We start from the raw sequence: 23,937 nt of genomic DNA, 5'->3' as shown, positions 1-23,937 counted from the left end.
GCTGCTCAAGCACATGATTGACTCCTACTGACCAGCGGTTCTCAAATATGCACTTGGTATCTGTTTACTAGTATGTACTCAATGTATAGTGATACATGTGCTTTATACAGAACAAGTAAGAGTTGCTTGCCTCTTCCCCCTGAACCAATTTTCACCCCCTTAGGGGTGACATTGCCACGTATCGGTTACATTTTATAACACTTCAGATTCTCTACTGGGGTGGAGGTGAGGGGTCAGAGAAAAGCAATAAAGGAGGAAATAATAGATGCAGGGTCAGAATAGCACATAGGAATGGGTGCTGCACAGTCTTCATAGCTGCTAGAGACGGGCTACAGATTTGACTATAACCTTCCAGAAAATCATGATCAGGTACAAGAGCCATTTTGTCCTTAAAAAGTAACGGCATTTGTTCAGGAGATGCAGACACGGGATATACCTCGTGGGAGCTCTCCCGATGGCATGTACCTGTGGATGTGTGCGTTTCCTGTGCTATCCAGATGTTAAAGGCAGCAAGAGATGGAGGCTAATTAAAGGAGAAGTGGAGGACCCTGCGCATTCTTGGTCCTCTGCTCCATGACCCTCTCCTCCCCAGAACTCAGATCTCCTCTGTCATCTGCCCTTCCTTGTTCCTAAACTGGCTCAGGCCCCTGCCAGTTTCTCCTAACCTCATCTCCCTTGTAGCCCGGAGAGCTCTCTGCTCCACATTCGGTCATGCTTCCTGAGTCACTCAGTGCCCCTAGCCAGGTAAGAGGCATGATCATTCCAAAGTTGCAGGGCTTGGGGGTGGGGTACGTAGGGAGATGGGACTCCAGCTGTGGCAGAAGGTAAGTACCTCTGGGAGGCCTAGGTCACCTCAACTTCTTCAGGGAGCAGTGGCCAGCCCTGTGCTTATAAACTTGTGCTTGTCAGAGCTCAAATGATCATAGAATATTAGGACAGGGAACCAAGACCCTCCCTGCAGTGGGGCAGTAGGAAGAGCCAAAAGAGTAGAGGTTTTGCAGCCAGGAAGGAGATCTGGGTTTGAATTTCTTCTACTTCTTTCTCAAAGCTTCATAGGTTAGCTGGGAATAATAATTCCTACTCTGTAGCCTTGTTGGGAGAAAAGGAAGATTGATACAATAGCAGAAGTCTGTAACATATAGTTGTTGCTTAATAAGATGGTAGGCATTATATTAGTAATAGGGTCAGGATCACTGATCTACCCAAAGCACCACTCTAAAAATCTTACTTTAAGAATGTTTTAAAGAAAAAATACAATATGCTATTTGAGAAAGCTTAGACAAGCAAAAATAGAAAGAATAAAACTACCCATGGTTCTACTTTGCTATATTACCACTATTATAATTTTGTTTTATAGTTCTGTCTTGTGTTTCTTTGCTAAGCTGGGGTTTCTTTGCTGTCAGTGTAGGGATAATTGTAGTATTTATTGGGGGCGAGGTGGCTTGCTGGAGGGTGGCAGGCTTGGAGTTTGGCTTGAGTTGCATTCAGCCACATCCTTCACTAGCTGTGATCTTGAGTAATATACCTAGTGACTCTTTAAGTCACTTTAGCTCTTCCTACTACCCCACTGTCTATAAAATTGATAGATTACTTATATTGTGGCATTATTTAAATTAATTATCTCTGCTACATATGTAATATAATAAGTGCTTAGTAACTTTTAGTCATAATTAGAATTGTTCATACTGTTTTGTGTCTTATTTTCTTCCACCCAGCATCTTGTTTTTCTAATCACTGTTAGTCTAATACTGCATTAAGTTTGATACGCTACCATTTACTGGATCATTCCTCCATTCTTGGTTATTTAGATGGTTTCCAGTATTTCCTTTTATAACTTAAGTTCTGATGAACATTTTCATAGGCAAAGCTTTCAATTCCATATTTACTATTTCCTTGGGATTGATTAGTTGCCTCCCAGGATCACTAGGACAAAGGCTCTGGGCATTTTTAAACCCATCTTTTCTCCCACTCCCATCAGTAAGCGATGAGACAGAGCACCACTTGGCATGGCCCATGTGCTCCCTGATCTGAGAGATGCATCTTGTACCCCTCCATCAGCTCTTCCTGCCTTGGCTTGCCTTTCATCTGATTCTTCCCAGTATCTGTCTGTTCGCTCTCCAGCTTAATTTCCTGGTGCCAGCTTCCGTGTCCTGGTGTCAGACACGGAGTTTCAGGCTCAGCGACTCCTCCAATCACACAGGGCCAAGCCTTGAACAACAATTTGTTGTTTTTATCTTCTCTTCTACGCACATCAGCTCTTGGCCCGCATATTCATTGATTTTAATCTTTCCATTTGAATAATCCTTATTCAGACTATGTTTGTCAATTTGTCTTTGTTGGATCCTAGACGAGGAGCCCTTACGGGTGGATCCTGTCCCGCCAACAGAGAGCAGGCTTCCGAAGGTGGGGCTCCCCTGCTGCACTGACTAACATGGGTGTGCGGCAGGTGCGGACTGGGCTGGTCCTATGAGATGTGCAGCGCAGAGCACTCGGTTTTCCTTCGCTAAGCTCTGAGGCAGCCTGATTGAAGTGATAAAATGTAAGCACACACTTTCACTTAACATGTTCAGGGGATCAGATCTGTGTTAAAGCCGTCTTCTCCATATCCCCTCTAAGAATAGGTGCTCCCTGAGTGGAGATTAGTCCTTAATAATCTTCATATCTCCTACAAATATCTAGCACTGTACCGGGAAGGTGCTCTATAAGCCATGGCGGAGTGAGTGAAAGAACCAACACTGGTGAACAAAACCCTGTGCCCTATGGTCAGAGACTAAATACTATAAAATGTGCAAGAAGCATTCAGAAGGCCTCATGGAGAAGGTGGGATCCATCCCAGGGCATCACGGAGTCATTCATTTATTCAGTTGCAAAATAAGGATGTGGTACTTAACTGTACCCTCGAGAATACTCCCTGGGGGTGCCCTGGCAAAATATCTTGCAAAAGATGAGGTGGTCTTGGAAGAGCCTTTTGATATCTGGAACTTTCTTGCCCATGATCCTAATTTGACTTCCTCGCAAGGCTGTCGGGGAAAAAACATGAAATCAGGGACTTTGTACAAATTACTTAACTTCTTTGAACTTTATTTTTCTTTCCTGTAAAATTAGCATGGTAAGGCTGACCTCCTAAGAGATTGGGAGGATTTAAATGAAATGAGGTACATAATGTGGTGTGTATGTAGTGAGGCCAAATGTCCAACCCCTCTGTCCTTGGGTAAGTGCCTCGAGGCCTGTGCTGTGGTCTCCACTGACCCTGCAAAAGCGTTGTAACCCCGGCCTGACCTGCTTGTAGGTTGCTCAGGGAGAGGAGCTGAGAAGTGACAGGAAAAAGGTTTCATGTGCAGTTCATGAGTTAAGAGAATATTACTTAAGTGTGGGTTTGATGGAAAACATTATGTGAAGTTGGTTCAGATCTTTCCAGAGGTCTGCCAGCAACCTCAGAAGTGGAGCCTTATTGAAAACAGCTGGGAGGCAGTTGGCGTCCAGCCTCTGCTTTTCCATGCCCCAGAGCTGTCTCACTCTGTGGATGGAGCCCAGCCCCAGGACCCTGCCAAGGCCCTGGCGGCCTCAGCTGCGGACTAGGGGTGACTCTGCCTCGTTCCAGACTCCAGCTCAAAGATCGAAACCAGTTAAACCTGAGAGAGGATTTGGCCAGGACTGCCAGTTGGTATTTCTTTCAAGGCTTGGAGTTAACCACTGACTTCAGGCCTTGCAGGATGAGTTAACCAATGCAAAGTTCTCTGGGCAAGGGTGTGGGCTGCCTGCTGGGCAAGTGATGATGGACGCCATTGTCCTTTGAAGTCCTCTCAACAGCCCTCTCCACACCAGCTAGGAAATGAGGACACTGTTCAAAGCACCCACTCAGAAACCTTACCACCCCTGCTGCAAAGGACCTTCCAGGAGCAAGCTGCTAACTGCCAAGTGACCACAGGCCATGCCTATTGCAGCCAAAAGTTCTTTTTTCTTTTTATTGTATTTATTGATTTTAGAGAGAGAGAGGAAGGAGGGGAGAGAGAAAGAGAAAGAAAAAAAGATAGATATTTGTTATTCCATTTATTTATGCATTCATTGGTTGATTCTTGTATGTGCCTTGACCGGAAATTGAACCCATAACCTTGGTGTTTCAAGACGATGCTCTAACCAACTGAGCTACCCAGCCAGGGCACAGCCGGAATTTCTTACAGACAAGTGTGGCGTGCCATTTCCTAAGTCTTCCTTTCTGGGGGGACTTTTACTCACAGCCATTCTCTTTTATTTACTTGCATATAAATGTGCTTGCAGCAAATTTACATAATTTGAACTTCAGTAAGGTAAGTTTTTAAAAAGTGAAATATGTTCATTGTAAAAAAAATAAATTGGAAATATAGAAAAGTATATAAAAGAAAATAATACCACCAACCAGAGATAGTAGCTATTTAATTTTATATGGGTTTCCTTTGAATTTTTTCTTTTATAACAGGGAGAATATATATGGTTATTAATATCATATTATGCATATTAAATAACTATAGTTTGTCAGCTGCCATTTTACTCAATAGTTAAATATTTTCTCATGCCTCAAGATTATAATTTTTAATAGTTGAATAGTATTTTATCTTATTGTTTTACCATAATTATTTTAGATGGACTATGTTTTGGACATTTGTATTTCTAATATTTGATCTTTTACATAAATTAAACTTACATCCATCATCATGGGCATTTTTGATAATTCCAAAGGCAGATCTTAGACTTATTGGATCTTTTTAAGTCTTTTTATTCCTATTTCTAAATTGTTAAGATAGCCATTAAGATCAACATTACTATGGTATCTTATAGGTAAGAAAGATGAAGGCTAAATTGTTGCATAAGCAGTGTTTAAGGATTTGTAATCACTACTAGTAGTAATCACTTTACCTATTAAATTAACAAACTTTAATGAACGATACCACATTTTATTTTACATTTGCTCGATTACTTTTAAATTAAACATTTTTATATATTTGTCTACCTCATGAGTTTCTTTTCATATCCTTTATGTCTTTCTTTATGTGCTCCTTTTACTTAGTCATATAAATGTTTTATGTATTAAAATCTTTCACTTTTGTATCTGTATATAATTTAACTATTTCTAGTTTGTTTACCTTTTCATTTTGGTCGTAATTTTGCTTTTGTACAAAATTTAAAATTTAAGTGGTCACATATCTTTATTGTTCCTGTCATTGGTGTCATGCTTGGAATCCTAAGATTATATCTGCATCTCTTCTAGTGTTTTTCTTTTTTAACTTTTAACATTTTAATAAAAATGTATGTTTTGGTGTGTAGTTTGAGGTAGGAATTCTAAATATTATTTTCCCCCCAAATTATCTGTACTTACTGAATAATCCATTCTTTTCCCATTTGTTTGACGTCACTTTTATCATGTACTAACGTCTTATGTATAGGGTTTGTTTTAGGATTTTTGGGGGCTGCTTTATTAATCAGTATGTATATTCTTATATCAGTACCAAAATAGTTTGAATTTTTGTAGCTTTTTACCATTGCCATAGTCTTTATTGTTCCTGTCATTGGTGTCATGCTTGGAATCTTAAGATTATATCTGCATCTCTTCTAGTGTTTTACTTTTTTAACTTTTAACATTTTAATAAAAATGGATGTTTTGGTGTGTAGTTTGAGTTAGGAATTCTAAATATTATTTTCCCCCCAAATTATCTGTACTTACCGAATAATCCATTCTTTTCCCATTTGTTTGAAGTCACTTTTATCATGTACTAACGTCTTATGTATAGGGTTTGTTTTAGGATTTTTTTGGGCTGCTTTATTAATCAGTATGTGTATTCTTATATCAGTACCAAAATAGTTTGAATTATTGTAGCTTTTTACCATTGTCATATCTAATAGTATAATCCAATTGATTACTTTTAATCCAAGGACAGAGTATTCCTTTTTATTTACTCAAGAACTCATGTTTTTCAGAACATTTTTATTATATGGTACCTTTGCACTTTTAAAATTTATTCCTAGATGAAGCATATGTGTGTATTTGCTTTTTCTAGTTGGTAATAGCTACTAGATGTGAAAACAATTTTTGAGTAGTTAGTTTATAAGTGGCTAAAGTCAATATCAGAGGATATGCATGGCCTTTCATGCATTTATTTATTGAACAAAAAATACTAAAAATTAATGAACTACATTCAGCTCACAAAATCAGAGAGTAGAACAAGCTAATGGAAAGCAGAAGCAAAATCTTTATATAAAAGCATAAATTAGTTCATTACAATATAGAAAAACAATATTAATGAATAAATTTAAGGACTAGTCTTAAAATAGGAAAACCCAACCAGGCCAATCAAAGAAAACAGAAAATATACTTAAAATTTGTAAATGAGACTCTAACCACTAATATGGAGTTGACAAAAATTAGATTTTCATGTTCAACTCTGATAATGCACTTGGAAATCTTGAAAGAAATAGATGTTGTATAAGAAAATAGCAACTTTCAAAATTGAGTAAAAAAGAAGTTGAAACCCTGAAAAGTTTAGTGAAAGGAACCGGAAAGGTTGAGGAAATTCCTGCTGAAAATGTGCTGGATCCAGATAGTTTTGTGGGTGAGTTCATCAAACCCTTCAAGGAACAGATCATTCCAAGCTCTTATTTATAGCCCAAAGGTTACTTAAAGTATAAGTGAAATACTTCTTTCATGTTCTTTCTCACTTATGCTTTCAGTTCTGATAAATTCTTAGAAAACTAGGACTGGGCTGGAAGGTACCGTCGAGGGTCTGAAGTCTTGCCTTGACAACATCCAGCCTCACTGTGAACACTTCTGAAGGTGGGGATCTCCCGTGTTACACTTGGCCCCTTGGGCTATTCAGCATGGTTATCCTTCCTCGTATGAGCCTGCCCAAAGGTTACTTAAAGTATAAGTGAAATACTTCTTTCATGTTCTTTCTCACTTATGCTTTCAGTTCTGATAAATTCTTAGAAAACTAGGACTGGGCTGGAAGGTACCGTCGAGGGTCTGAAGTCTTGCCTTGACGACATCCAGCCTCACTGTGAACACTTCTGAAGGCGGGATCTCCCGTGTTACACTTGGCCCCTTGGGCTATTAAGCATGGTTATCCTTTCTCGTATGAGCCCAAATCTGCCTCCTGAGACTTTGGACCCATTCATTCCTGTTCTGCCTTCTGGAGCTACACAACACATAGACTCTTTTATACAAGATTTCTTCATATACTTAAGACAGATATGTCCTTCTTTTATTGTGTTTTATTCCAGGCTAAATATACTCACTTCCATCCATTAGTCTTTCTGTGCTTCAGTAGACATCTTTTGATTACCTGTAAGGTGCCAGTTGGGCAGTGGGCATTGTCCTCCCCTCAGATCATGAGCCCCTTCATCAGTGCCCTGTTAACGTGTGGCATGTGTGCCTGGAAGGGACCTGTCAGTGGTCAGGCAGAATGGGACCGCCCTCTCCTTGCTCAGACATCATGCTCTCTCTGTTAAAATAGCTTAAGATTGAATAATGTTTCGGAAACTCTTACCCAGCTCCTTTTACACATGAGCTGCCCCCTACTTCGATTTTGTCTAAATGATTTAGAGCCTTCACAGGATTTGTGCTCTCCTAAGTTTCTTTTTATTTGGGCTTTTGTTCTTTTAGAATGTTGATTTGGTTATGACCTCAGTATTGATGCCAACTTTAGTTTTCATGAGCAGCCTTGCAGTCTTCATTTAAGTAGTTAATAAAAATGTTAATGTAAAGGAGAAATATGGAGTCCTGGGACCTACCAGAGAGACCACATCATTAATTTAAAAATACTTATCAAGCACCTACTATGTGCCAAGCTGTGTGCTAGGAGTTGGTGATTCACTGGTGAGCCAAACCATTTCAGCCCCTTCCACAGGCAGTTACAGTCTAGTGCTGTGAGACAGGTGAGAGTGACCGTGCATACAGGTGAATTATAAACTTTGATGAGACCCACTGAAGAAAGAATGCAAGGTGCCCTGAGAGCATAGCAGTGTGACCTAGTTTGGGAAATCAAGAGAGGTGTCTGTGGAAATACACTTGAGCTGGGACATAAAGATTGGAGAGGAGAGACATCAGCCAACCCTCCACTCCCTAGTGGCTTTACTAGCCATGCTGGGCATGGAGAGAACTTTAAAATAGGTGTCATGTCTAGTTCCCCCTCTTGAGTAACTCAGAGTCTTGTAGGGAGTTGTGCCAATTGTGTCTGAAATAAACAAAAGTATAACTGTTACTGGTATAGAAATTCTCATCTCAGATTATTGTGAGCCATTCTGATTTAGAATATTCTCATTTTTTCCAGTAAAGTCATCCAAATACCCTTGGAGTTCCAATATTTTAATGTTGAGACTTATAACACCAACTCCTTCTTGCACCTGGAGGCTGCCCATAAATCTCTTGTTAGATAATGTGTCCTGATTTTTTTTTTTTATGGAACATATGGTCACTGGGCTTGCTGTAGGGCAGAAAGAAATATGAAAGGTGATGTAATGGTGATTAGTTGCCTCAGATTTTCTGGGACAGGCCTGATTTTAAACAGTCTGCACTGTGATCAGATAAATGTCTACTGGTTTTAAAAAATGTGGTCACGTTAGACAATCGTGTGAAGGTACGAGAAATCAGAGGGGGCTGAATAATTGGGGAGACTCACTAGAGGGGGAGTGAGTAGCCCTGGAGGAGCGGGCAGAGAGGGGAAGGGTGTAGCTTCTCAGAATTGCTCCTTGCTTGGTTCCACTAGCATTGCACATTTCTAGGATATCTATCTTGTTCACCTAACACTGTATGGTGAACATTTAAAAGAAGGACATTAGGAGGGAATTCTGAGGCATGACACAGCCTATGGACTAATAGAAATAGAACTATAATGATCTTTTGCAGCAGGGAGATAAGTGAGAATTGGCTGTATTGGCATTTAGTCCTAGTTTTAGGATTTTTTTTTTTAGCTTTATTAATAAACTAGAGGCCCGTTGCATGAAATTTGTGCAAGAGACCTTGCCCTGGCTGCTGGCACTGGCTTCCCTCTGGCACCAGGGACCCAGGCTTCCCTCGAAGCCCTGGCTCATCTGGAAGGTCATCCAGAAGGACGTCCAGTCTAATTAGCATATTACGCTTTTATTATTATAGATACTCCCTACTTAGGGATGGAGCTCTCTCCCCAGTACCCAATCTGCAAGTCTGCTTATAAACTAGGCCCTCCTGTAGCCAGGGGTCAGGAGCCCCAGTGGCCTGAGCCCTGAGTGGTGGTAGGGGTCTTTATCAGAGAGAAGGCCCGGGTGAGTCATATGGGTCAGTGTTCCCCTTGTTCCATGGGTCTCCCCTCATATGACTCAGCTGGACAGCAAAATCAATTCAAAAGAAACGAAGGGCCAAGCAGCTTTAGCTTTTCCCACTTTGAAGAACGCCCACCTTGCTAATGGGACCCAGGTCCTGGACCCAGCTGTGAGGCTTCTAAGACAGAAAACAGCTTTGAAATAAAAACTGCTCTCACACTACTGCTGAGGAGCAGGGCTGTTGGGCCCCAGGCTTACCCATTCCTTCTGCACCACAAACTGGCCTGGCTCCCCTTGGCTTCAGGGACAGGAAGCCCCTGACCTGCTCAGGCTGTGGCGGCACCAGTGTCAGTGAAGTGGCTGCAGTGGGAAGTCGCTGAGCGGCAGGGAGTGTGAGCAGCATTCCCAGTCTAGGGGCTCCCGGAGGTGAGTAATGGCCGTAGATGTTAAGCTTTTCTAGGCTGACATGTTCCCTCTAAGGTCATAGCAAGTTTACAGATCCTTCTAGTCCCACAGAGTACAAACCAGGCCACTTCCCAGGAGCCACCAGGGCCTCTCCCAGCAGCCTGCTCTCCTGAAGGCAGCCCACAGGCACCATTCTTCACGAGGAATAGCTTCTCCCTGCCACTTTCTGACACTCCCAGGGGACTGACACCCACAGCTCTTACCTCTTCCCCACCCCTCAGGCCTGGAGGAGACTGAGGCTGACTTGCTTAATTCAGTAAAGGCCCTCCGTAGGGAGACCGAGACCGGGCGCCGGCCTGCCAGCACCTCCCCTCATTGTTCAGCAGCTCAGGCTGCACCTGGAATTCTCTGAGCCGGTGGGCTGAGCAGTCACCACACTGAGGCAGAGGCCGAGCCCCGCCCACAGCTCCTCAGACCAGATCGGGAACCAGAGCTTTTGTCTGACAGGGGAGGGGCACTTATTTCATTTCTTATAGTTGTGTGTGTGTCTAGAAAAGGAGTGCACATGCCCAGGCTCTCTGCAGGCTGCCTGATTAGGAGGTGGGAGAAGGGCTCTCTGGGCTGCAGAGCTCCCAACACGAGAAACCCTCAAGCTTCTCTTGTAACAATCTGGGAAACTGGCTGGTTTTGGATCCCCCTCTACCAGCCAGGGTTGGTCAGGCTGAAGCAGTCTCCACTAAGCCTGCATGCACAGCTTTTGGGAGTGGGGGCACCCCAGCCTTCCAGTCAGTGACTGCAGCTGCCATTTGCAGGTCCGGGCCCCCTGGGGCTGAAGATGCTCTGTGCCAGCCCAGCTGTGCCCCAGCCCCTGTGGGTCCCTGAGGATCACATAGTTGAAAGGGACATTGGCAGGAAGGGGAAGGGAAAGTTTGAGTTTTGTTTTTACTAAATAACTGGGCAGCTTTTCCCTCCATTTTTCCAGATGCTTCTTCAGAAAATAAATTTCAATGGCTTAGACTGGAATGTTTAAATCTGCTTTAAATGTGTGTTTTACACTAGGACTCAAACCCCTTTGGCACGCCCTTTCCCTTAACATGCCACCAACAAACACCCAGAGAAGCACCAAGCAAAGGCTTGCTCACAATAGGACCTTATTCAAGGGTCATTGCCATTTACTCCTTCTGTTTTTCCTGTGTCTGGAGCCCTTCCCTAAAATTCCCCAACAATAGCTTGTGCAAGAACTGCACTGCATGGAATAAAATTGGCAGGAGCTGTAAATCAGGCAGAAGTGACTGAAGAGACCGGCTCTGGTTAGCCTGGAGCTGTCTGTGGAGAAAGACTGGGGGGAAGAGGGAGGGGGAGCTCGAGAGGGAGCCCCCGGGCTCCTCCTAGCTGTGCTTGCACTGCCCTGGCCTGGAACCCTTCTGGGCCTACCTCTCCTGGAGCCCATCTCAGTGTGGGGTCCCTGAGCCGCTGACATGAGGTCAGCAACCATCTCTTGTCTAGTCAAACTTAAATGGCTGGTTCCTGTGAACCCAGTGCTCTCAGTCAGGCCAACCCAGCTCCCTGGGGCAGAGCACTGTAGTGGGAAGTGGCCTGGGATTCCTGCTCAACGCTAAACAACAGCCCACCGAGCTTCTCCCCACCCTCCCCTGTGCTCCCGCAGCATTGACTGGACATGCTCTGGTTGGTGGCATAACCCTCTCATCCAACAGCCTGGGAGCCACTCGGTGGAGACCCTGCTGTCTTCATCCTGTCTCCTGGCCCAGAGAGGAGCAGCGTGTGGCAGGAGTGCAGTGGGCAAGGACAGAGTGGGAGAGAGCGAGCAGGGCCATGTTTCAGAGGGCCTTGTGAGCCATGCTAATTGGATTTTATTATTAGTGCATAAAATTGGAAATTTTTTATGTCGAAGTGACTTTGATCTGATTTATATTTTTTCAGACTTCTTTTTCTTCATTTTAATGCTTAACATAAGGCTATTGTATTAAAGGCAATGTAGTATTTGGCAAAGGGTAAACATACAGATAATTGAAGCAAAACAGCATTCAAAAATAGAGCCAAAAATAGAACCACACATATATGGTTCATTAATTATTTTATTGTGGCAAATATATACATAGCATAAAACTGACCATTTTAACAATGTTTAAGAACACAGTTCAATGGTATTAGGTACATTTACATTGTTGTACAATTATCACCACGACCATCCATTTCTCAAGCTTTTTTCATCTTATAAAACTGAAACTCTGTACCCATTAAACAACAACTCCCCCTTTCACCCCTCCTTCCAGCCCCTGGCAACTACCATTCTATTTTTTGTCTCATGAATTTGACTACTCTAGGTGGCTCATGCAAGTGGAATCATACAGCATTTGTTCTTTTGTGATTGGCTTATTTCATTCATCATGATGTCTTCAAGGTTCATTTATGTTGTAGTATATGTCAGAATTCCCTTCTTTTTTAAGGTTGAATAATATTCTATTGTATGCATATATCACATTTTGTTTACCCATTCATTATGGATGGACACTTGGGTCACTCCCCCCTTTCGGCTATTGTGACTAATGCTGCTATGGAGATTGATGTACAAATGCCTCTTTGAGCCTCCGGTTTCAGTTCTTTGGAATATTTACATAAAGGTAAAAATTGCTGGATCGTATGGTAATTTTGAGGAAACATGATACCTTTTTCCATAGCAGCTGCACCATTTCACATTCTCACCAGCAATGCACAGAGATTCCAGTTTCTTCATCCTTGCCAACATGTTATTATCTGAGTTTTTAAAAAATCATAAGCATCCTTAAAATGAGTTTTTATAAAAAACTTATAAACCCAAGGGGCAGATAGAATGGGAGAGAGACAACAGCAGATAAGAGATGTCAACAGATTGATGAATGATGGAAAGCTGATAGATGATGGGCTGATTTGGGTTTCAGCGTTCTGCGTTGTGCTACGCCTGTGGTTAGGGGAGTGGGCAACAAGAAAAAGTAAGCCTGCTTGTGCCAGAAAATTCCTGAAAAGGCTGAGGAATTAGAGACATCAAGTCCTTTCAAAGCCTGGGTTATGGAGTGAAGCTGAAAACTGGAGGATTGGTGAAAGTGTATGTCATAAGGAGCAGTTAGACCCAGGTCCCCATCCACACTCCCTCCATGTGCCGAACCACACTGTTCCTCCCCCTGCTCCAAAGGATTGAAGCTTCTCTGTGAAGACCCTAAACCTGACCATCTCTTAACTCCTGGACACAAGGCACAGCTATAGGCAGGGGTGAGGTGTTCCACTCAAAATGGAGAAGGGCTAAGTGAAAGGCAGCATTTTGAAATAAGACCCCTCATGGCCTTTCCTCAGGCTTAATTACTGTGTCACCACCACCAGAACAGGAAATTGGGAGAGTACAGTTTCTTCATGGAAACTGATCATCTCAAGGAAGGAGATCCGTAGATACCAACAATTGAGGGGTTTTACCCATTTATTCTACTGGAGGTCTGACAAGTTGACAAGCCCCCACTTGTGTGCATGGAATTTTTAATGTCTTTATTCATATACTAGAGGCTCAGTGCACGAATTCGTGCATGGGTGGGGTCCCTTGCCCAGTCCCAATAGGGGCCGATCGGGGCCAGCTGGCCAGGGGGAGGGACCAAGGGAGGTTGACTGGCCATGGGAGTGCACTGACCACCAGGGGACAGCTCCTGCTTTGAGCATCTGCCTCCTCCCTAGTGGTCAGTGCATGTCATAGTGATCGGTCTACCAGTCGTTTAGGATTTTATATATATAGATATGAAAAATCAGTGAAGGATCATCAGATGTCTGAGGGAAGCCTCTGTTATGAAATAGACAAAAAGAATCAAAAAAGGAACTAAGTAGACCAGAAGAATACAGAAAATGGAAAACTTCAAAGAAATTACCTCAGAGGTTAGATGTTGCTTCCATTAAACAAAAAGAGGAGATTATTCAAAACAGTTTTGAAAAACTGAAAAAGAAAGGATTTTTTGAAGTTCATGATAGCCAAAATAATAACTTTAACTTCAAAAGACTGGTTGGAAGATAAAATCAAGGCACTCTCCCTTGAAAGAACAAGAAGATGGGGATGGAGAAGAAATGTAGAGGTCACTCTAGTGGGGCTAATATCCAACTCATAGGGGTTCTACAAAGGGAACATAGTACAAAACAGTGGAGAAAAAATTGTCAAAACACAAAAACTCTTTAAAATGGAAAGATGTGCAATGCCAATAAAGAAAAGACCTATTTCCAAGGGTCCAACACAATGAGTGAACACAGACCCACACCAAGGCAAATCATCATGAAATTTTAGATTGCCAGGGAGGAAGAGAAGATTCTAAAAGTTTGAAAGGAAAACACACACACACACACACCCCAGTGCAGAGGGCAAGGATCAGCATGGCATTATACCTCTCAACAGCAAAATTGGATGCCAGAAGCAGTGCTTCAAATGTCATAAAGTAATGCCTACAAAATTCTGAAGATACAAAGATTTTCCATCTATAATTCCATTCTTAGACAAACTGTAAGTTGGGTATGTAGGTAGGATATTGACACTTTCAGAAAATCCAGATTTTAAAATTTTAGACTTCTGTTCATTCATTCTTAAGAAACCACTGGAGGAGCTGTTCAACCAAAATGGTGGCACATGCCAAGAAATCCCTGAGAGGATGATGAAAGAAAGTTCCTGCATCTAGCCTAGAAAGCAGAAAGCATCCAGTTTCGAGTGGAGAAGGATAATAGAATGCTTCAGGGATACTCCAAAGGGGAAAAATATAGAGCCACTGATGAATTCATTATCTGATGCATTTGACCATTTCTGAGAATTTGATAGTTCTCTTAAGAAGTTGGGGGTTCTTTAAGAAAACCAAAAGAATGACCGTTATTAACTCCATGAATAATGAAAAGTTCAAGAAATGTAATTGTTATATACTTTGCAGCTTGGCAGTGAGCATAGTTTAAGTGAAGCAAACACTAACACATTGACATAAAAATTATGATGTAATTATTGGGGATAGCTGAAGGGTGTATGTGGAGGGAGATTTGAGAGCTAAATCTCATACATAATCTATGCAGAGAGTTAAGAAATAATGTGTAAAATTTTAAAGAATAAAACAGTAGTTGTAAAGGGCTCTTGTTTAGAAATATGGAAGAAAATACCAGAGGAAATGGCTAAAAAAAAAAAAAAAGAGTTGAAGATGATGGCCTCAAGGAAGTAGAAGTTTGGGGGGCAGGGGGAGGCGCGGATGAGTAGAACAGAGTCCTGTTTTTGTTGTTGTTGTTATGACTTACAGTACCAGTTGACCATATATATATATGGTCTTGGTGAGAATAAAAACAATTTATGAAATCATGTTTATTGTGCTTTTCAGCCTGGCAGACAGACATGGATTCTCCATGCAGATCAGGATGCCTTTGGGCACCTAGGGTTTGGGGAAATCATTCTGCCATAAAGCAGCAAACTCACATGGCTGCTTTCTTCCCTTGTGCCAGAATCCCAGAGATGCTCAGGCAACAGGAAGGGTCCTACTTCCAAAGCCCCACCTGCTCACACCCCCTCCCTTGCAGCCTGCCACCTGGGAGAATCCAAGCAGAATGCACATTTGTGTGGGGATGTGCATGTGGAGCAGGTGTTGGGTCAGAGGGCAGCTTGGAAAGACCAAAAATCAGAATTTAAGACAAGGGAACCAAGTCGAGATGTTCTTGGATTGTTGAGACCCTTGGGTTACTTTTGCCCACCTCTGCTTTTAAACAGAATTACTTTATATCCTCAGAGAGTCCTCATAGGACAGGACCTTCCCAGTACAACCTGTGACCAGTTTCCGTCTTTTTGCATCTGGGCTCTGCTTTTGGAGGGGTGAGGAGGCATTGCCAAATGGTCTGTGTGTTGTTTGGGGAGGAGCCCTCTGCTCCATCCCTTCTGTCAGTGAGGTATGCCTCTCTCTCTCTCTCCAGGTCCAGCCATGACTGGCCAGGAACTCCAGATTTATTGCCCCAGATTGATTTCCTTCCCAGCACTCACTCATGCCCTTGAAATTCCATGGCTGCATTAGTCAGTGAGGCAGAAATCAAGGGGATGGTAGAGACTCAAAGGTGCACCTCATGAGACTCAAAGGTGCACATGATGTTACAGGACTGGAATGATGGGACAGTCAAAACTACAGACTGGATATATGTTTAAAGTGGGCTTTGTGATGTTGCATAAAAACAATACTTAGTTTTCTAAGGGGGTTTACTCTTTAAATAAAAATAATAAGCCAGTTCAGCTAAAGCAGAAGTTGTTCTCAAAATGTTCAGTTTTTATGGAAGAGTGTGATGCCTTGAAGTTGCCTGTTTGAATGTGAGTTGTGTAAGGGAAGGCTCAGCAAGCCCAGAAGTTCACAAGTGCTGGTATTTCTCAGGGCACAAACAGTTTCACGCTGTTAACAAAGCTGGAAGCTGAGTGGATTCTGGGGCACCTGATTTTAAAGAGTTACTTATTCTGAAGAAAAAAGGAGATGGATCTAACCTTTAGAATGTATTAATGTGCTATTGTACTTGTGCTATTTCATTTGATAATAAACTTTTCCATGGAAGTGAATACTGGTATCATCCCATCTTATAGGTGTGTAAACTGAGGGCCAGATAAGTTAACTTGCCTGAGATCAGTGCAGCCAGGACCCACACACAAGTCTGATTCCAGATACCATATACCTTCCTGCATTAGTCAGAACTCTTGTTTGCAAGTGAGAGGAGCCAACTTCATCTGGGGTAAGCAATAGAGATGTAGTGCCTCCTACAACTGAGGGGATCTGGATTCCGCCACAGCTGTCAGGCAGTGCCTCCATCTCTTTTCTTCACTGTGTATGTGAAGTCTTACCTTGTAGATGGCTTCCTCTTCTGGGGTGAGAGCAAGAAAATGGGGGGATGGGAGAAGATGGCTGCAGACAGCTTCAGGCTTGTGTCTTTCCAGCTTGGGATCCCTGTGAAAATAGATAATTTGGCCTCCCTTTGTTCTAATTTAAAATGTCATGGAAGAGCTCTGATTGGCCGCCTTGGATCATATGCTCATTTTTGAAGTCCAGGTACTTTGGCCAGAAGGCAGCTGACCTAATCGCACCCCACCAGACTCACCGGAGGTGTATAGGGGGAAGGAGCTGTTCCTCAAAGGAGGGGTGTGCCACTTACATGGGGAAAGGTCGGCAGAAGATTCTTAAGGAATTAAAAAGAAAACACAAGCCACAGCACTAATTTGTTAAGCCTCTATGATGCCACTAATTTGTTAAACCTCTAGATGCCTCTTCTTAATAAACTTTAATATTAATATTTTAATACATTTGAGAGAATATCTCAACTTGGTAGTCGAAACAGGAGAGCGTGCTCTGGGGCCAGCCTTACCAGCTGCAGATGCTGTGTCCTTAGAAGCCTTCTCAAGAGGGAATAAAGCCAGACCCCAGGACTTTGTGTAGAGAGGTTCCTGGTGAGGCAGGAATCCCACAGCCTTCCCACAGGAACTGGGGGTTCACACAGAGGAACACTAGTTTTTATAGGAAAACTATGAATTTAAGAAAATGTCAATGTGAGAGGTTCCCCATTACACGTACAATTCTGTTACTTTGTTGAACTGCTTCAAAGGCTTTTAGGTGCTTATATCATTAAAAAGGAATAAAAAAGTTTCATGCATTGATAATCCTAATCTAGATAAAAGGAAATAGATCTTTCTTGTTTTTGAAAGATTCAAAAGAGCCTGAGGTATAACCCAAGGCCGCCCAGCCAGCATCTGCCATGTGCTCTCAGTGGGAGAAACCAGAAATTCCCAGACTTGCAGATGTCGGGTGTGGGGGTATCTGTGTCTTGGGCCATAGGAAAAGGAAACTTGCCCTAGAAAGTGAGTGGCCAATCACAGAGACTTTCAGCATCTGTCCCTGAAGACCCACGTGGCATTTGCTGGGCTAGTTTGAGGAATGGCTCTCAACATCCTGAATGTATTTTTTATGGAACCACTTTTGTCCTCACTGTTTCACAAGTTGGACTAGGAACAGGCAGCATCCAGCATTTTAAGCCTCTCACTAATTGCTGTTTTTAGCTGGTATGATCTCTTCCTGATGGATTCTGTGGGTTCAGTTAAGGCTTTTGACAGTTGGCAACGGGATTATTCAAAGCCTTAATTAAGTTGCTGCCTGTCCAATGGGCGGTGTGCCAGTTGCTGACACAGACACAGACCCTAAGCTTGGTCATGTCATGCCCACGGCTCACCCTTCACTCTTCACTCTCCTACTGTACCCATGATGTAAGTTTTATAGGCATTTTTTGTGATCTAATTTGTTGGGGGCTGTTAGTGTTTTCATTCTTCTTTCTGTGCCTCCATGGCTATTTATTATTCGGATGAGCTTATACTCAGAGATGGGGCTGAGGGTTCTTTTTCAACTCATTCCTCAGCACGATTTGGTTTATTTCCTTTATTTTTCTATTTTAAATCACCAGCTCTGTTCTAGTAATTTATCATAGGGTTTATTTATTATAGACGAAGCCGCCTTGAAACAGGGGAAGAAGTTCAGAGGAATGTGCTACAGGCAGCTATAAGCATGTGGACAGTCATGTGGCAGCATCAGCTTTGTCTAGCTTGGGGGCACATTTGTCCAACAGGTTTCCTTAATGTCCCATCCTCCAGGCTCAGCCTTTCCCAGCATCGATTCAAGTGCTCAGCAAGATTCAAATAAATACTTACTGGTGCCCCTCCTCGAGTCTGTTCCTGGCCCTAAGGATTCCTCAGCTCACTGCTGACGTCGTCTTTGTGTAGATTCCCAGCTCCCCAGCGTCCTGCTGGGCAGCCTGTCTCACTCCAGCCTCAGCTCAGCTCTGCTTTCTCTCCTTTTGGTCTCCCTCCATCCCGACGTGGGCAGAGCCTCAGTTGCACCTCCTGCCCAGCTGTGCACTGCAGCTGTGCTGGCTTGCAGTGTGCACACAGGGGCAGGCCCACCCAGGAACAAACGACATGTAGGAGATGATCAAAACCAGCAAAATCACCCCCTTCCGCCCCTCATCAGTCTTAGACGACAGCAGGAATGTTGCTCTGGGTCTTGCAGGGGTTGTGGAGACAGAGAACCTGCCACTGCTCTGCGCCCAGGCTCTGGTAGCCTGTCCTGGCAACTTGGAATTGGCTGAAAGCCCTTTACACATGTCAGAGGAATATCAAGAGGCTTCGTGCCCTTAAGAACGTTTCCCTTTTCATCATTAAGTGAATCTCAAGACAACACCAGGTCCTGAATAACTGTCCCTCAAGTACAACAGGTAGGTGTCAGGTAGCAGCAGCTGCCCGCCTGCCTCCCAGCTTTCTCCTCACCATCCACCACACACAAAGTGAGCCCCATTCCTTTTAAAGGCCTTCTGAGGCCATAAAGGTTTTTGAGGACATTTTATAGAGCTGGAGCACAGTTTTACTATTTTAAATTATTACAGGGGTTATGGTTACAATATCTTTATTTTTATGACAAGTTGTCGGGATGCCCTTGATTTATTTGATCCTGGGCTTTTGTTCAAGAACACAACCTCGAATTAAATGTGGTTATTGTGGCAAAAACATGATTCTTCTTAAAATGACCCTCTTTGGGGCCGTTTCCAAAAACTCATTATGGTGAAAAGTCAGGGCTGCCTATTCACGTTCCTGAGCATTTCTCCTTGCGGTCACTTGGTTTTCCCCTACGGAGGAGTAGAGGGGACTGAGGCTGTGGGCTGGACCCAGAGGGGACTGGAGGGAGAGGAAAGAATCTTCCAGTAGAAGCTAAGTGGGTCACTGTTTAGACCACACTCCTTCAGACATGGGAGGGGCCGTAGCCTAAAGCAGTAGGAAGCCACGCTCAGCCCCAGGACCCAGGTCCGGCCCCTCTCTCTACCCCACTGACTCCCTTAGGGGTGTCTGGGGCACGTGCATAGCACCAACCCTGTCTATCTTAGACCCTGTGGGTATTTCTGCTGTAACAGAAATACCATAGACCGGGTGGCTTAAACAACAGACATTTATTTCTCACAGTTCTGGAGGCTGGGAGGTCTAAGATCAGGACACCAGCAGATTCAGTGTCTGGTGAGGTCTCACTTCCTGGTTCATTGATGGTTGTCTCCTGGCTGTGTCCTCACACGGTAGAAGGGGTAAGGAAGCTTTTTAGGATCCCTTTATAAGGGCACTAATCCAATTCATGAAGGCTCCACCCTCAGGTTCTAATCACCTCCTGGAAGTCTCATCCTAATACCTCCTAATACCATCACATTGGGGCTTAGGTTTCAACATACGAATTTTGGAGGAACCCAAACATTCAGTCTATAGCACCGTCCTGTTTCTACTAGCAAATAGCCCAAGACTTGTTTGTGGCATGGCAATATCTTTTGTGATATCCTTTGCTTTTTCCCAAAGCGGGAGCAGAGATTGCTTTAACCTGGATGGATTTAGGGTCTGTTGGAGATAAACACTTATCCATGCTTTGGATTCTATAATATTTGTCTCACCAAAAACATGAATTTACAACGAGGCACAGAGAGACAACCACTCAGCTTGGAGACCAAAATCATTGTCCTGATCTGCCACTTAATCGGCCCGTGTGAGATCACTGGTGAATCATCCACTTCTCCGGGCCTCTTTCCTCAGCTCTCCGGGCTAACAGTGTGAAGGGCATTGTGTGCTGTCACAGGTGCTGTGGTGCGTGCTCCACCCAGACCCCTTCACCAGGCGGGTACACCCATTTCCAGCTGCTGTGATTGTTGGTTATGGGTTTGCAGTTAGGGTTCCCTCAATCCCTACTTCAGGTTCTGCTTTTGGGGAATCCAATCCCAGACACCTTCCTCATGGTGTCCCAAGAATCCAGTAAGATTCTGTATGTGGAGGCCCTCTGAAAACTGAAGTATCAGTGGGGTGGTAGTGTGGTCTTGGGCCAGGCTGTAAAAATACCAGCTGCGGCTTCTTGGCCGAAGGCCTGTGATGAAGGCAGATAAAGCGCCCAGGGAGGGCAGGGCTGTTGTCATGCACCCAAGGATGTGAGCGCAGGCTTCTCTCCCTCCCCCACCTAGGAGCTCCGGAGAGAGGGCAGACAGTAAAAATGGGTTTCCTTAAAGCGGAATAATGTTTGCGTCATGTTAAGTAGTGGTTGAACATGTTTTCCCCATATCGGGAGGAAAAGAACTGGAGCTGCAAATCATTCAGACGTTGGAATAGAGCAAGGTCACCGAAATCCCTGCCTTTGCTTTGGATGCAGAGTGAACAAAAGTCCCATCGCACACTACAGCTTTCTAAGAGGTGCCAGTTTCAGCATATTTAAAAATCCCTAAATATTTATTTTAACAGGACATTTCAGGGGTGTGTGTGTGTGTGTGTGAGTGTGTGTGAAATGAGAGGAAAATTGAAAGGGAAAGAGGGAGCTGTGGCCCTGAGGTCTAGAACACGCAGTGTCCCCAGTTAATCATTGATGTCCCAGGCACCGATGGGCCACCAGAGCCGGCATGGCTGCGGGGGGTCAGCGTACCTGCTAATGGAATGCTAGGACGCCTCTGGTGCGGTTAATGATTTCTCTGTGCCCAGCTGCAGTGCTCTCCTTTCTCTGAAGCTCACAGAAGGCCGGTGATCCTCTTCTGGATTAGGCTGGCCCTGCCTATTGGGGTGGAGGAGAAGATAATGATGATTTGCAAATTCACTACATGACCAGACTCCCCAAGGGTTTCCTTCCATAGGGAAGGGTTTCTTTTCCTTCGTTGTTTCTGGAAAATATGCTTTAACAGGAGAGCCGTGCTGTAACAGAATCACCGTTGCCTAATATTCCTTTGTGTGAACCTTTGTGCCAAGAGAGTGCCACAAGATGACACCCTAGTATATGGGCACATGACATTTGTCATCTTCAAACGTGCACGAAGTTTATTTGAGCAGGGTTTTTATTCCCATTGCTAGATTTAAGTACTTTGAGGGCCTCCACACATTACGAATGTTTATGCTATACATTCATTATGTAGTCACACTAATATAAAAGGAACACATTTTCATTTAAATTGGGGTTTTTTTGTTTTGTTTTAGTTTACCTGCCAGTGACCCATTTAACAGCGAGCAACACGGGGAAAATTATTTTTCTATTTTACAAAATTCAGGTGTGTTTGCAGAAATATCAGAGAATAATAGTTAACTAAAAGGAAAAGAGGAGAGACCCAGAGACAACTATTGTTTGTTCTTTGTTTCATATTATAATAGACTAGAGGCCCAGTGCACGAATTCGTGCATGGGTGGGGTCCCTCAGCCTGGCCAGCTGGCCCCCCCATCAGGGCCAATCGGGGGGCTGGTCAGGGGAAGGGGTCGAGGGGGGTTGGCTGTGGGAGTGCACTGACAACAGGGGGCAGCTCCTGTGTTGAGCATCTGCCCCCTGGTGGTCAGTGCGCATCATAGCAACTGGTTGACTAGTCGACTGGTCGTTCTAGTCGTTTGGTCCTAAAGGTCACTTAGGCTTTTACATATAGGGAGAATTGATGTGGTCCTGGCAGCCTGAGATGGGACACAGTGCCTTGGTGAGGCTGCAGTGGCTTCCCACATCCCTGTCTGCTTCTGGGGGAAGGGATTTCAGAATAACCATTCCCTCACAGGAAGTCAGTCTCCGTCATGAGTATTTTGCAGATTTTTAAAAAAATATATTTTTATTGATTTCAGAAAGGAAAGGAGAGGGAGAGAAATATAAAAACATCAATGATGAGAGAGAGTTATTGATCGGCTGCTTCCTACATGCCCCACACTGGGGATCAAGCCCGCAACCCCGGGCATCCGCCTTGACCGGGAATCGAACCGTGACCTCCTGGTTCATAGGTCGACGCTCTATCACTGAGCTACGCCAGCCAGGCTATAGTATAGATTTTGATAGGAAAGAGATGTTTGTTTGTTTCCAAAAATCACAAATAAGATGGGTAATAATGATTTGGAGAGTTGTTTTTTTTGTTTTTCACTGAAGCCTGACTACCGATTAGTAAGGATGAGAGGCAGGCCTTGTGAGATTCATAAAATTGCACAGAAGGGTGATCATTTACTTTGGGGACGTTACCTGTGATTCCAGGCCTCCTTTCCTAAGAAGATATCTACATCCTGGTGACTGAGAAATGAGTCTTGGGATGAGTTGGGGGCTGGACACCTGGGAAGGGCAGCAAGCACAGCCCAAAGATGACTGCTGCTGCTTTTCAGTCTTTCTTCCTCAGCTGCTTTGGGAATTAACTATGTTAGGATGCCCAGCGTGCATGCACACGCCACCTCCCCCCTTTCTCCCACATGCTGACAGAGCACCCCCTCTGACCTTACTGGGGGGTGTGGGGAGGATTATTCTATAGGTCACCGAGGACTTTCATTGTGAATGCAGTTTGGGGTCATCAGTGAATTCTGGTTTTGCTTCACCCGCATTGATTTTCTCTCATCTTGGCGTGGATCCATAAGTAAAAGCCATTGCTACCATGTTTTGTAATTCAAACATTGTCTTTCTCAAGAGGTTTCTGTGATGTCTTCTGTGCATTTCCAGTACTAAAATCCCCCAGTTCTGGGTCCCAGGCTGTGTATCCATGGGCCAGTTTGAGCCTTGCTCCTCCAAAGATTAGTCCATTCTGAAGGGCCTGCTGAGTTTCAGGGGTTTGAGGGCCCTTGGGGAACTTTCTTTGAAACTCAAAGTGATTTCTTTCCTTGAAATTTACCTCTGTCTACATTTTCCTCTCTTTGAGAAAATATCCTCTGAACCAGCGGTCGCCAACCTTTTGGACCTCACGGCCCACCAGTGGTCTGCGGACCACCGATTGTCGACTGCTGCTCCAAAGGTTTCCTTAAACCAGCGGTCACCAACCTTTCAGACCTCACGGACTACCAGTGGTCTGCAGACCACCGGTTGGTGACCGCTGCTCTGAACAAGTCACTCCTGAGGCTCAGATGCATCAAGTACTTAGAGAAGTGCTTACTTAACATACTTAGCCCTCAACAGAGGTTAGGTGTTTACTATTAGAGAAAGACTGAGCGGTCTAGAGCAGCACTGCCCAATAGAAACCCCATGCAGTGCATTTACTAGTATGTCATAGTAACTTTTCTAGTAGCCACGTTAAGAAGTAAAGAGAAACAGGAGGAATTAAATACTTTTAAAGATTTTTTCATTGATTTTTAGAGAGAGGAAGGGAGAGGGAGAGAGAGAGAGAGAAACATCGATGTGAGAGGGAAACATTGATGAGCTGCCTCCTCCACACCTGCTACCAGGGATGGAACCTGCAACCTCGACATATGCCCTGACTGGGAATCAAACC

The 23,937-nt window shown here is 43.9% G+C and overlaps 1 protein-coding gene across 1 annotated transcript in view; it reads left to right on the top strand.

Moving 5' to 3' along the window:
• The window catches only part of MYLK (myosin light chain kinase), a 176,846-nt gene that overhangs the window by 24,652 nt on the left and 128,257 nt on the right, over positions 1–23,937 (top strand). The gene's annotated exons all lie outside the window — the stretch shown is intronic.

This window comes from Myotis brandtii, unplaced genomic scaffold, assembly GCF_000412655.1.
Source record: "Myotis brandtii unplaced genomic scaffold, ASM41265v1 scaffold4, whole genome shotgun sequence".
NCBI lineage: Eukaryota > Metazoa > Chordata > Mammalia > Chiroptera > Vespertilionidae > Myotis > Myotis brandtii.
This window is presented reverse-complemented; position numbering and strand designations above follow the sequence as displayed.